Raw genomic sequence first — 12,942 nt, forward strand, 5'->3', positions numbered from 1 at the left:
CTGACCTTTGGTGCTTGTTGCCCATTAAGGAGCTACTATGTCAACTATTAAATTAGGATCCAGTCACTTTTTTCCTAGAAGGTGACACTTTAGATATTGGAGTGAGTGTGTGTGTGTGTGTGTGTGTGTGTGTGTGTGTTTAAATCAAGAAACTGCAGTTTTTCTTTTAAAGATTTTATTTATTTGAGAGAGAGAGAGCACAAGCAGGAGTAGGGGCAGAGGGAGAAGCAGTCTCCTCACTGAGCAGGGAGCCCAGTGATGCGAGGCTCAATCCCAGAACCCTGGGATCATGACCTGAGCCAAAGGCAGACGCTTAACCAACTGAGTCACCCAGGCGTCCCAAGAAACTGCAGTTTTGGTCAATTCTTTATCTTCCCGCATGCGTGTTGATTAGGATGATGATTATACGTGCTCTGGTCCCATCAGAATTTAGAATGATTCATTCGTTTATTCATTCAACACCTACTGCTCTGGTCCCATCAGAATTTAGAATGATTCATTCGTTTATTCATTCAACACCTACTGCTCTGGTCCCATCAGAATTTAGAATGATTCATTCGTTTATTCATTCAACACCTACTGAGTCTGCAGGCCCAGACTTGCAAAAAAAAAAAAAAAAAAATATATATATATATTGAGGAAGCAGCCTGCATGGGGTGTACTCCCTGTCTTTCCAGCAGAGGTGGCAGATAAGGCATGGGGACAGACGTACTGACCACAGCCTCTTGGAAGGGTCATGGCCACTGACTCCATAGTCAGGCAGACTTGTGGTCCAGGGGCAGCTCTGAGACTTCTGGTTACGTGGCGTGACTTTGGGCAATTTTAATCAGTCCCCTCGGGCTCAGTTTCCTCATCTGTACCATGGCACTGATCACAGAGTCGAACTCATGGAGATGTCTGAGGGTCAGATGAGAGAGAGAACGTCTGAACGTCCCAGTACCCCCCACATAGGAGGTACCAGTAATTAGTGGCCGACTGGAAGCCACCAGCGGGTTTTATTTCTTAGGACACAGTGGGAGCACGAAGCAAGGAGCCATTCCAGTGGCTGTGGTGTGTGTCTGAGGGTCATGAGGGCCCACCAGTGGTCACCGTAGTGGAGAGACAAGCAGGAGTTGAAGGTAGAGGTCGTAACTGGAACAAGATTTAAAGAAACGATGATCTTTTTAAACAAGAAGCACAGGGATAGAAACTGAGCCAAGGAAGCTGGGAATTGTGTGCATCTGGGTTAAACTGGATTCTGTCTGTGAAGACTAGGGGGGAGCAAGGAAAAGTCGAGGCAAAGCCCGTCCCCTGCCGCTTGTGATGGTTAATGGAAGTAGAGGGCTGAGTACCCTTCTATGATCATCAAACCTTCTCAGTAGCTACAGGACATTTATTTTGTTGTTTATTTTTATTTTTTAAGTCAATTCCACACCCACTGTGGGGCTTGAACTCAGGGCCCCGAGATCAAGAGTCACAGGCTCTACCAACTGAGCCAGCCAGGCCTCTTATTGTCTTACGTTTCAGGTGCCCTCTACACCAGTGGTTCTCAACACAGGCAGCAAGTTAACCTGGGAAGATTTTAAACAACCCAGCGCCATAAGACATAGAAGCAAGAAAGCTTTGGGTGTCTTTTCTCATTTCCCATTTCTTTCCCATATTTGTCAAAGTGGGCTTTGCTAAAAACTTTCCCTGTGTGGTGTGAGGCAGGAGAGCAGGAGAGGTACTGGTGACTCTAGGAAGCCTGGACTGCACCAGGCTGGGTTATAAGTGAACATAACGAACATAAAGCAGAAGATAGATCTGTCTCCTTGTTCTTCTCTGCACATTTCCCTCCTTCCGTCTTTTTCTTTCCTGCTTCTCCCAGACCTTCTACCCCTAGCCAGCATCCCCTTGTCTGTTTCTCAGGGATTCTCAGTAATGTCCACAGCCAATCTGGCCATTGGCACTCCCTCTGGGGTCACACCTGACAGTTACTTACTGCTTTTCTGTCTCTGCTAACGTCAAAAATGGGATTTGTTCTTTGTTCCGTGTATCAGACAGAGTAAGCTAGTTGATGTAACAGAAAACTCCAAAGTTTCAGTGGTTTCACATTTAATCCTTAATATAAGGGTTTCTTTATAGCTGTGGTCATAGTCTGTTGTGGGTCATTCAGAGAAGTGGATTTTCTCTCTCCAGGAGTTTCGCCACCAATCCTCCTAGGGCCCTGCAAGGGACCCTCTCATCCAGGCTCAGCAGAAAAGGAAGGAGAGGAAATGTAGAAGCATAGGGTTGTTCTGTGGGCCAGGCCTGGAAGCAGCATACCTCATGTCTACCCTCATTCCACTGGTAAGAATTGAGGGTGTCCAGGAAGGAAATGGGTTCAGTGAAAGTCTAGCCTGTCTTTGCTGCATCCTCCTTTTCTGGAACACACCCCTTCATTTATAATCTGGAATTAAGTCTTTAGGGAGTGCCTGCCACAGACTGGACACTCTTCTTGGGGCTCTGCTTACAGCAATGAACAAAGTCCCGGTTGAGAAAATAAATTTCGATTGGATTCTATTATATTTGCAATAACTTGCAGCTTAGCTTTTCCTGTGTTCTCGGAGAACAAGAGAGTTTTCAGGACATAACTTTTAGCAACAGCTCCTGAGAATGATCTTTCTTTCCTTCATTCATGCCCCTCGTCCAGAAGAAGTTAAAGCAAAGAGTTTTTAGCATGTTATACCCACAATGAGCATTGTCTCTATAAAAAATTATCAGAGTTATCAGCATGTCGTTATGTTATTCAGTGGGGTGGGTCAAAGCCCCTTGGTTCTGGGAATGTGGACAAGCAGACGCACTCCTGTCAAGTCCCTGGCGAAATGATGATCGTCCCTGGAGCTGGGAAAGCATTTCTGTGCAGTTTCCCCCTCGGCTTACGTTGAAATCTTCTCAGTGCCCTTGGGCTTGAAAACCACATTCTGCAAGCTCTGAATAAATATGACACAACCATTTCTTGCTCCCCTCAAGGAGACATTTTCTGGGGAACAGTGAAAATGATTTGATGAGCTTTTATGTGTGTATGGAATTTTCCAGACATATCTCACCCCCCTTTCTTTCCCCTAACTAAGAGTTTCTCAAGGGTAACGGTGTGTTTTGTTTGTTCCCTTTTGCATCTCAGGAGGCTGAGCACCTAGTGAAGAGCCCGGGCAGTAGGTATTTCACAGGTGCTTTCTGCTTTGATGGCCTGTATGGGTCTCCCAGGGCTGTCCTTGGAAAGTACCACAACCTAGGCTGCTTAAAACAGCAGAAATGCATCCTCTCTGAGTTCCGAAGCCTAGCAGTCCTGAATCAAGGTGTTGGCAGGACCCTGCTGTCTGTGAAGGCTGTCAGGGAGGGTCTGTTCCATGCGTTTCTCAGCTTCTGGTGTTGCTGGAAGTCCTTGGTGTTCCTTGGCTTAGAGACATGTCACTTCGGTCTCTGCCCTGGTCATTTCATGGCCTTATCCTTGTGGGTCTCTGTCTTTTATCCTCTTTTGGTAAGGACACCAGTCTTTGGATTAGGACCCTCTCTACTCCAGTATGGTATCATCTTAACTTGATCATCTGCAAAGCCCTTCTTTCCAAATAGGGTCACATTTACAGATAGTGGGAATCAGGACTTCAGTGTATCATTCCTGGGCCTGAATCTCTGCCCAGCATGTTTGGCATCATCTCGTCGTTGGACAGGATACCAGCATGGCCGCGGCTGATCTTGCCTGATCTGAAAGATGGAGCCAATAATACCGGGGAAACGATGCATGTAGGGCACTTAACGCAGTGCCTGGAGCCCAGTGCTTTACACAGTCAGACACTCCCATCTTTCCGCCAGTGCTGTATCTCAGGGTCTGCAGCTAGCACCTGGGCACGGGTTAGCTCTGGCGTGAGCCCTTGAGGAGCACCGTGTTCTGGGAGCACCTATTAGCGTTAGAGCCAGTTCGGGCTCTGTCCTGTCCCCTGACAGCCACCATGAGATATCCACAGCCTCTAGGGCTCCTCGGACTTCTTATTATCTGGGAATGCCCAGCAGTCTTTTGTTTTGTCTTCTGTTTTTTCTTGCTAACACTGCACCCCGTTGCCTCCCCTCCCCACCCATCCTTTGCTTTGTTAGTTAGTTCTGTGGAGATCAGTGCATTAACCGAGCTTCACTAAGGGGATCCGTGATCCTATTATGTATTGTATTCTGATTTTGAGGGCTTCGACGTAGGCATGAAGTGAGGGAAGAGCAGACCCTCAGGTTCTGTGACCCTTCTGTGCTGGGCCTTTCCCGCGTCAGATCACTAAGTGCACTAACTCCTGGGCAAAGCTCCTTGGTGGGCTGGTCTCCACAACAGCTGCACACAGGGAGATGGGGGCACACGAGCCTTGGTCCCCCACAGCTGCTAACGCAGTCTTCATGGGAAAATAGAGGTTGCATTAGATATGCGGGGCTTTCTCATGGCTGCTTGGTCAGTCAGCCTCATCTCGTCATTAAACACGTAGGCGCATTAAGGACATGTAATGAGGAAATATAGGAAAGAGCTATTTGTTTTCGCAGTGTTAGTAAAAAGCGTTGGAGTAACCAACAAGGATATTAAAAAGGTCAGGGGGAAATAGAGAGATCCAGGGAAGGTAGCATAAGAGTAGGAAACACAACACAAAGTGAAGACCAAGGGTAGTTCATAAAATACGTGTGTTCATAAAATAAGTGTGTCAGAAGGGCCTGTAAACCAGGGAAAGGTGGAATCTGAGCTTCCTAGCAGGGTACGCAAAGAGGGAAACAGGATCACTTACCTGGTTCCTAGTTCTTTCTAGAACCAAGCCCCGAGAGACAAATCTACTTCAGGTTCCCATAGTGGGCATTTATGAATGGATTGGACAAGTGCTCATATGTGAATTCTTCGTTTCTCTTTGCCCATTTCTCCCAGACTCTGCCTTTGCTAACCCTCCGTTGGTATGAAATGGGTGGTTCTTTAGCTGAAGTTCCCTTTTGTATGATCATAATTTGGTACACGGTATTGCTTTTTATTTCTTTTGAGGGATGGTGGCTAAACTGATGGAGAATGGGGGCCAGCCAAGCCAGTTACTTGTATAAAGAAGATCCTAGTCTGTGTATTCTGTGTACCAGGGTATGCCGTGGTTTTATCTCCCTTTGTTGTGGTAGTTGCATGAGGCCATGAAGAGCTAGTCCAGAATAGCTTTGTGGAAACAGAAGACACTGTTTTTCCATCTGTAAGATGAGGGTGAGGGAGGTGGACCTGAAATAGAAATGGCCACGGGGGATCATTTGTGTGGCTCACGTGGACCTACTGGTTAGGCCGGTCTGAGCACAGCGGAGGGCATTCGTGGTTTTTGTCATCCTGGCGTGCTTTCCCCTTCTTGTCTTAAGACCAGCATCTTCATTGAGAATTTGTTTGCCTCATATTTCAAGTAGGCCACGTGGCCACAGGCTCTCGGCCACAGATGTGGGTGTTTGTCTCAAGAGAGACCCCTCTGTGCATCCATGGTATGTGGACAGCGAGGCTCATCAGAAGCACCTTTACACCTCTGGTCCTGGAGATGTAAAGACATCACCCCAGAGCTGCAGGGGACACGTTTCTCATCCCTCCGCAATCCTGCCGAATGCAGAGATGAGAGAGATGGGGGCGGGGGGCAAACAAGACTTGAGTCCGGGGTGCCGGTCCCTGGGGATCCCTGGGGCTGCTCTTGTAGTTCCTGAACTTTTTGCTGCAATTCTGTGCAATCTCCTGTGTCTTTCTCATAATTATTATTATTATTATTTTTTTTTTTTTTGCTTCTGCCAAGTGTCTCTCACTAGCAATGGAAAGAGCCCTGACTACTAGTAGTGCTGGGTGGAGAGGACTTTGAACCTGGGACAGGACACAGGCAGAAACAGGAGTCACTCCTGTATGGCTGCCTGGTGGCAAGACAAGGAAGGGTAGAGAGTGCGTCCTACTGTGCACTGGCCTTGGTCTGCATCAGCAGTCCCCAAACTCTGGTCTCAGGACTCAGGACTCTTAAAAATTATCTAGAACCCCAAGGAACTTTTGCTTATGTGGATTATATCTGTTGTTACTTGTCATATTAGCAATTAAAATAGAAAGCAATTACATTGTTATTTATTCATTTAAAAATCATGAATAACATTTTTATGAAAAGCAAGTACCTTTTCAAACAAAGAGTGAGAAGAGTAGCGTCATTATATATTTCTGCAAATCTCCTTAATACTTGGCTTTATAGAAAACAGCCATACTCTCACATCTGCTTTTGCATTCAGTCTGTTGCGATATCACGTGTCCTGTGGCCTCCGGAAAACTCTACGTCTACTTGTAAGAAAATGAAGGGAAAAAAATCAGTCAGATCACATCTTAGCATTGCTATGAAAAGTGTTCTGTCACATCTTGGCATGGCTATGAAAAGTGTGCTGACCTCACAGAGCCTCTGATAGGGTTCCTGGGCCTCACTTTGAGAACTGCTGGTCTACGTGGTCTCCAGAATCTTCCAGCCTTTACTCTTTCCAATTCCAAGAGGGGAACTAACCTTCCCTTTGAAGATAACTAACTCCATGCCAGTGTGTCCCCATCTAGACTCATCTGCTAAGTGGCTGTGGGGCCTTAAATCTGCCACTTGGACCTTCTTGTAACCCAGTTTCCTCTTTGTAACATGGAAGTCACAGAAAGAATAGAAATGGTGCCTGGGTCACCTCATTTAGACCTCCCCAAGTGCAGGGAGGTGGGGACTAAAATTTGGCTCAGCAAGAGTGTAGTGGGTTGCATGGTGGCTCCCCCAAAAGAACATCCATGCCCTCGTTTTTGGAAACTGTGAATGTGCCTTTGTTTGGAAAAAGGGGTCTTTGCAGGTGTAATCAAGTGAATGATCTTGAAAGGAGGAGATATTCCTGGATTATCCAGGTGAGCCCTAATTGCAAGGACAAGTGTCCTTGTCAGAAAGAGGCGGGGGGAGACTTGAGAGAAGAGGAGAAGTGGAGGCCAGGTGACCACCAGGCAGGGAGGGAGTGATATGGCCACAAGCTCAGGACCTCCTGGAGCCCCCCACCCCCAGCTGAAAGAGGCAGGGGCAGGTCCTCCCCTAAAGGCTTTTGCAGGAACACTGCCCTGATGACACCTTCATTTTGGACTCCAGGCTTCCAGAACCATGAGAGAATAAAGAATGAATTTCTGTTGTTTGAAGCCACCCAGTTGTCGTGATTTGTTAGACAGCCCCAGGAAACTCATACGGAGGCTGGGGCCGATGCTCAGAGTCACTCAGCTGCTGAGGGGCAGGGGCAGGATCTGAACCCAGGGTTTTGACCCCTGAGCCTGCCATGCAATGCGTCTCCCTTGATAGTGAAACCGCTGTGGTGCCAAACCCACAGGACTCCAGTAGGTCTGAACAAGACTGTGAATGGAAACAGGTGCAGGGCAATGCCAGACCCAGACCTGGTCGAGTCACAGCTTCCCCCTTAGTAATCCTGTGAGACTTACAGGTCGCCAACCGCCTGCTCGGACATTCCTCTGCTTCAGATTTTTCCGTGTGGTAAACAACATAGTCACTTAGGACGCTTCCATTTTGTCTGTTTTTGAGGAATTCTTAGCATTGTGGGAATGGAACTACTTGGGCCAAGAATATAAACTTAAGTTTTGTTTTGATTTAAGGCTCTGGTTACATATTGTCAAATTGCTTCCCAAAAAGTATATATGTCAGGATGGTTTTAATGACAAGCCTAGCACCTCAGATCCATTCCTCCCTCCCTCCCTGCCCGCTGTCCCTCCCCTCTTTCCGTCCTTCCTTCCAACATTTTTTTGTGATCCATGTGCTGGCCATGCTAAGCACACCAACTCCATAACAAAGATTTTCTTAGGACTCATTCACGTGAGTCCAGGAGAAAGAAAGCTTTTAGGAAAAGAGCACAGTCAGTCTTCTCTTTTGGCTTATCGTATAGGATGTGGGAAGCACGCTCCATTAGAGAACCGCCAGGAATTCATGAATCCTGGGAACTCAGTAACCACAGGAGATACAGAAACTGGGCAGTGATTACAAAATTCCAATCACTCTGTTTGTTCCCCCTGGAATAACAAATTATCGTCATTAACGAAGCCCCCGACTTACAGTATCAGAGCAGCTGCAGCACCATGGATGGTGCCGCCGCTTAGCATCCGACACGTGATGTTTGGTGTTATTTTAAGAAGCTGTTGAAATTATTTGCTATCATTGGTAGGAAGTTGCGTGTTTTTAATTTTTTTTTTTCCTTTTTAATGAATCTGGCTTGACTGAGCTGAATAAGCCCCAGGAGTCCCTACTGTCTCTTTTCATGTAGCTCTTCCGTTGCCTGATATCTTATTGCCTAAGTTCGTTAGAGACCGGGTCTGACGCTTACATGGTGGCATGGCGGGTCCCACGGTAGAGCTGAGGTTACAGCTTGGAGCCAAGAGGCACGCTCTCATTCAGGCTCCAGGTGCTCTGCTTTTTAAGATATAGCTCAGTGATTCCCAGACCTTTTTATAGAATGTGGGACTTCAGAGACGCATGCTGATGCTGTGTCTCCTCGGGGCATCTTTCTGGCAAGGATTCCTTTGAACATCCGTGGTCACAACATAGACTTGTTGTTCTTTCTGTCCGTTTTCTCTCTGTCAGTTCCTACTTTCTTTCTCTGATCCTTGGCTTTCTCTTTCTCACCTACTTTTCCTTCTCATTTCTTTGGGCCTTTTTGGTTGTGAAGGGTCAGTACCTTGAAACTGAGAAGAGGCAGCACAAAGCCCTCCAACTTGGCACTCAGGTAGCAATGCATGTCGTTAAGGACCGTGATGATCATTTGGGACGTTTGTAAGAAGAGGGAGATAAGGCCGGGGTGCAGAGGCAGTTTTCCTGTTATTGAACATCTGTCTGGCTGCTTGTAACTTCTTTGACATTCTCCCAATGAAAGGTAGAGCCTAATCCTATCCTTCCATCCTTGAGTCTAGGCTACTCTTACGGACTCGCTTCCACCTGTTTAGAATGTGGTACAAGGGACATTGTGGGACTTCTGGTATTAGGTGGTAAAAGATATATTGCTTCCATCTGGGTCTGTCTCACTCATGGGATGCTTACCCTTGGAACCTGGCCGCCATGCTGTAAGGAAGTTCGGTCTAGCTCACGTGGAGACCACACAGAGAGGCCCCCATGGGAAGGAACTGACGCCCCATCAACCATCAGACGTGAAAGGAATGACCAAGCCTTCAGATGATTCCACCTTCCAAATGTGAGACTATCCCCTTGGTGCCCTGTTCAAATTCCTGACTCACAGAGTGCCTGAACAGAATAAGTGGTCGTCTTACACCTCTAAGTTTGGGGATAATTTGGTACAGAGATTTAACACCTAGAATACACTCTCATCAATATTCTTAGCTAATTTTTTTTTATCAGAAATTAAAACTTTACACTTAATTAACCACCTGGATATCGTATGGGCATATCTGACTTTAAGGAACTTTGGCTCAAATCCTTTAGTTAATTTAAATAAAATAGAAGTAAATCAATGGAAATTAGTTTAGATACTCCTGAGCTGGCCTATTTCCCTATGGCTTTTGAATCTATGGCAGGTAGAAGTAATTGTTTCTGTAATTCTTAGCAAGTGCTTAGGAGCTGCCTCCATTAGGTTTGATGCCCTCCCCTCTTGAGAAGTAGTACAATGTTTTAGCAAGAGTAGAGAGGTGGCGTTTTTTTGTGTCATTACGAACTTGAATAGATGGCTATTTATTTTCTTCCCATCTTTTCTTGCTAGACTTTCAGGACCGGTTTCTTTACCTACCCCTCCTCCCCCTTTTTTTAGTTTTCACATATTAATAAAGTAAGACAGTGTTTCCCAAGCGTCATTTTTATCCCCCCTTCACAGTGGTTGGCCTATTTGTTCGTCTGTCATATTTTTTGCTTTCAACTTATCTTTATATATATACTTAGATTACTACGTGAAGCTATTTATAAGGAAAATTTTGTATTTCTAATGTAAATGGAAGAGAAGTATCATTTGTCATAAATACACAATATTCATAAAAATAAATATAAAGGAAACAAAACAGTGGTATTGAATTCTAGTTAGATCCTCATGATTGCCAGCGATTCTGAAGTGCTAGGCGTTAAAGGTGCACCAAAACGAGACCCTTGTTTACGTTCAGTGCAAGGATTGTAAGAGAATTGAAGAGCGTATTTTTTCCCCTCCATATATGTCTCAGGAGTGTAGTCTCATGGGTCTTAAATTTATCTTCAATATTTGTATTCCTATTTTGCCTATAACACCTTTCCCATTATATTCCTAATCAGAATTTCATAAATATTTGTGGTGTTAATGAACCTATTTGTCTTTTGCATTCCTAAAGGGCTGTTGGCTGACATTTCTAGCGAATGTAGCCATCTCTGTACCTATTTGGGAAATACGTAAGGTCCTTGAACTAGCTGAGCTGGGGGCAGAGCCGGTTTATATGTAACTAAGGCTGTGATGATTAATCTTATATGTCAGTTTGACTGAGCATGGGGTGCTCAGCTGTTTGGCCAAAAAGTGTTCTGGGTGTGTCTGTGAGGGTGTTTTGGGATGAGATTAACATTTGAATCTGTGGTCTGAATAAATCAGATCACCCTCTCAAATGTGGGTGGGCCTCATCTCATCAGCTGAGATATTAGGAAAGGTTGACCCTCTCAGGAGTAAAAGAGAACTCCTCCTGCCTGAGTTCCTGAGGTGGACATTGGTCTTTTTCTGCCTCTGGACTCAGACTGAAATGCCAGCTCATCTTGAGCCTCAAGCCTGTCTGCTTTCAGAGTGGAATTGACGCCACTGGCTCTCTAGCTTGCCAACAAAAGATTTGGGGGTGTCGCAGCCTCCATAATTGCATGAGACAATTTCTTATAGTTAATATATATATATATATAACTATATATCTATATATATATATATATATATAGTTATATAAAATCTCCTTCCTATTAGTTCTACTTCTCTGTTGAGCCCTGACTAATACAGAGGCAATATCGTGCTTTGAGGTGCTTTGATTCTAGGAGTCATTCACATATTAACTATAAACATTCCAATTTTATGGTCAGCCATATGGGTCTTCAGAGCACATATGTAGTAGGGTCTGCAGGCATGGACCTGCTTTGTGCTTGAGGAGAAAGCAGGCTGTGGCCCTGTCCTTAGCCCCTTCATCTTCTCACAGAGTCACCGTGCCTTCCTCAGCTCCTGCAGTACGTGCCCTGTGCACCAGTCCCGTTCTGTCATGGCACCAATGGTCTCGGACTTCACAGAATGTCAGTGGACTAGAGCCCGGATCCCCACATGCTGGCCATGTCCGACCCAGGCCTTGTGAATCACAGGACGCTCCGTACGCTACCGATTCCATGCACCACTGGACGAGGGGTCTGAACACATTTTGTCGACCTCTAAGTTCTGTACCCACTTGATCTCTTCCTCTTACCTCTTGGTAGATGGACCCTCTCAATTTCCCTGCCAAACACCTGGTAATAAAGAGATTCTGGCTTTTATTGATTTTTTTTTTTTTGAACACTCTTAGCTTGAGTCACCCAGAGGAGAGCCTGAGACAGGGATTTGGTTGCACATACTTGATGGAGGGAGTGTTCTCAGAAATAATGTGTGAGGAAAACAAAGTTGGAGGGGCGAAAGGAGTCACAAGAAGATGTGACCTCGAGTGATGCTTACCTTTGTCCTAAGGCTTGGGGGGCTCTGGTGTGTAAATTGCACCTTAAAGTTGCTCCGCCTAGAGACCAGAGGGCCAGGCTATCAAACCCCCATATCACGAAGCTATAGCCCATCCCCTGGTGGGGGCCTCACCTTCCCAGGTGTCTCTGGCGAGGTGAGCAAAGACATTGGCCAAGGATACTTCCCCAGAGAAGGTCACAAAACTGGGAGATGGTACAGTGGCTGATGAGATACCATCTCACTGCAGCACCAGCATCTTCTGCTTCCCCCCTTCTAGCCGGTCCCCTTTGCTCTCTCCTCAGCCGTCTTTGGTACCTTCTCTTTTCATACACAAAACCGGACATGTACTCAACTGTATGATTATCCATAGTTCACAATGTTTCTCATATATTTATTGTACATTTTATTATTGCCTTAGTCACAGAGGCCCATAAAACAGATTCGAGAGCAGAGACTAGATTTGCAGAATGATGGTAGAGGCCTCAATGTAATTAAATTTACTGGATTCTATTAGAGGAGAAAAAGGTAGAAAACTCTAGGTATCATAGATGATTGCTCGCTCCTTTGCTGACTCTCTTTGTTTCTCCTCACCGCGCTTCCGTCGTGCAGAGACTGGTACAGAGCGTTTGCAGAAGAGACGCCTGTAAGGCCCTGGGGCGCATCCTAGGTGGGCTGTCTCTGGGTCACCCCTTCCCCTCACCTGTCCCTCCCCAAGGCCACACATTCGCTGTCAGTCAGTTCCTTTTATCAGTATTTATTGCTTTTAATCCATCTCCCCACCCCAGGAGAAAGGTGCTAATGTGATTCTGCGAGTTCTAATGAAGTGGGGACCTCACTGTCAGAGAGCCACGCTGGGTTGTGTGGCCTTCAGCAACTCCAGGTGGGCTCCTAAGTGGCAGCTGCCACCTGCCAGAAAGCTAGAGGTTCTGATTATGTCTTTCTGAAAAACAGTTCTATTTCGTAAAAGTGACATTTTTAAGCCCTCACATGTGTCGGACTCATAAAAGTTCAGAAGGTTGTCAGAGAGGAGACTGCAGCCATTTCAAACTTTCAGGAGCTGCTGGCGCTGAAAAGATAAGTGTCCTCCTTCCTAATATTATATATGAAGTGTGCTCTTGCCACCGGGTGAGAAAAAGCATTGTCATTGCTGCCTTTGCGTTATTATAAATAATTGGACACAAAATCAGCATTTATGTATAACTGGTAATCTGAAGATTATCCCTATGTATGACTCTGGGCTTTACAAATCAAAATCTGGCTGCACTTGGCCAATGAGATGTCATGATGTAAAGGGAATTTTTT

At 45.8% G+C, this 12,942-nt stretch overlaps 1 protein-coding gene and 1 long non-coding RNA gene across 2 annotated transcripts in view; one reads left to right on the forward strand and one right to left on the reverse strand.

Annotated features, from left to right (window-relative positions):
• Positions 1 to 12,942, forward strand: part of WWOX (WW domain containing oxidoreductase) — a 923,493-nt gene that overhangs the window by 514,874 nt on the left and 395,677 nt on the right. The gene's annotated exons all lie outside the window — the stretch shown is intronic.
• On the reverse strand, positions 76 to 622 carry LOC121103440. The gene is made up of 2 exons (XR_005835637.1): positions 577 to 622; positions 76 to 519 (listed from the first exon to the last, which is right to left on the reverse strand). It is a non-coding gene; the product is annotated as an uncharacterized LOC121103440 (long non-coding RNA).

This window comes from Ursus maritimus, unplaced genomic scaffold (assembly GCF_017311325.1).
Source record: "Ursus maritimus isolate PB19 unplaced genomic scaffold, ASM1731132v1 scaffold_19, whole genome shotgun sequence".
Classification (NCBI taxonomy): domain Eukaryota; kingdom Metazoa; phylum Chordata; class Mammalia; order Carnivora; family Ursidae; genus Ursus; species Ursus maritimus.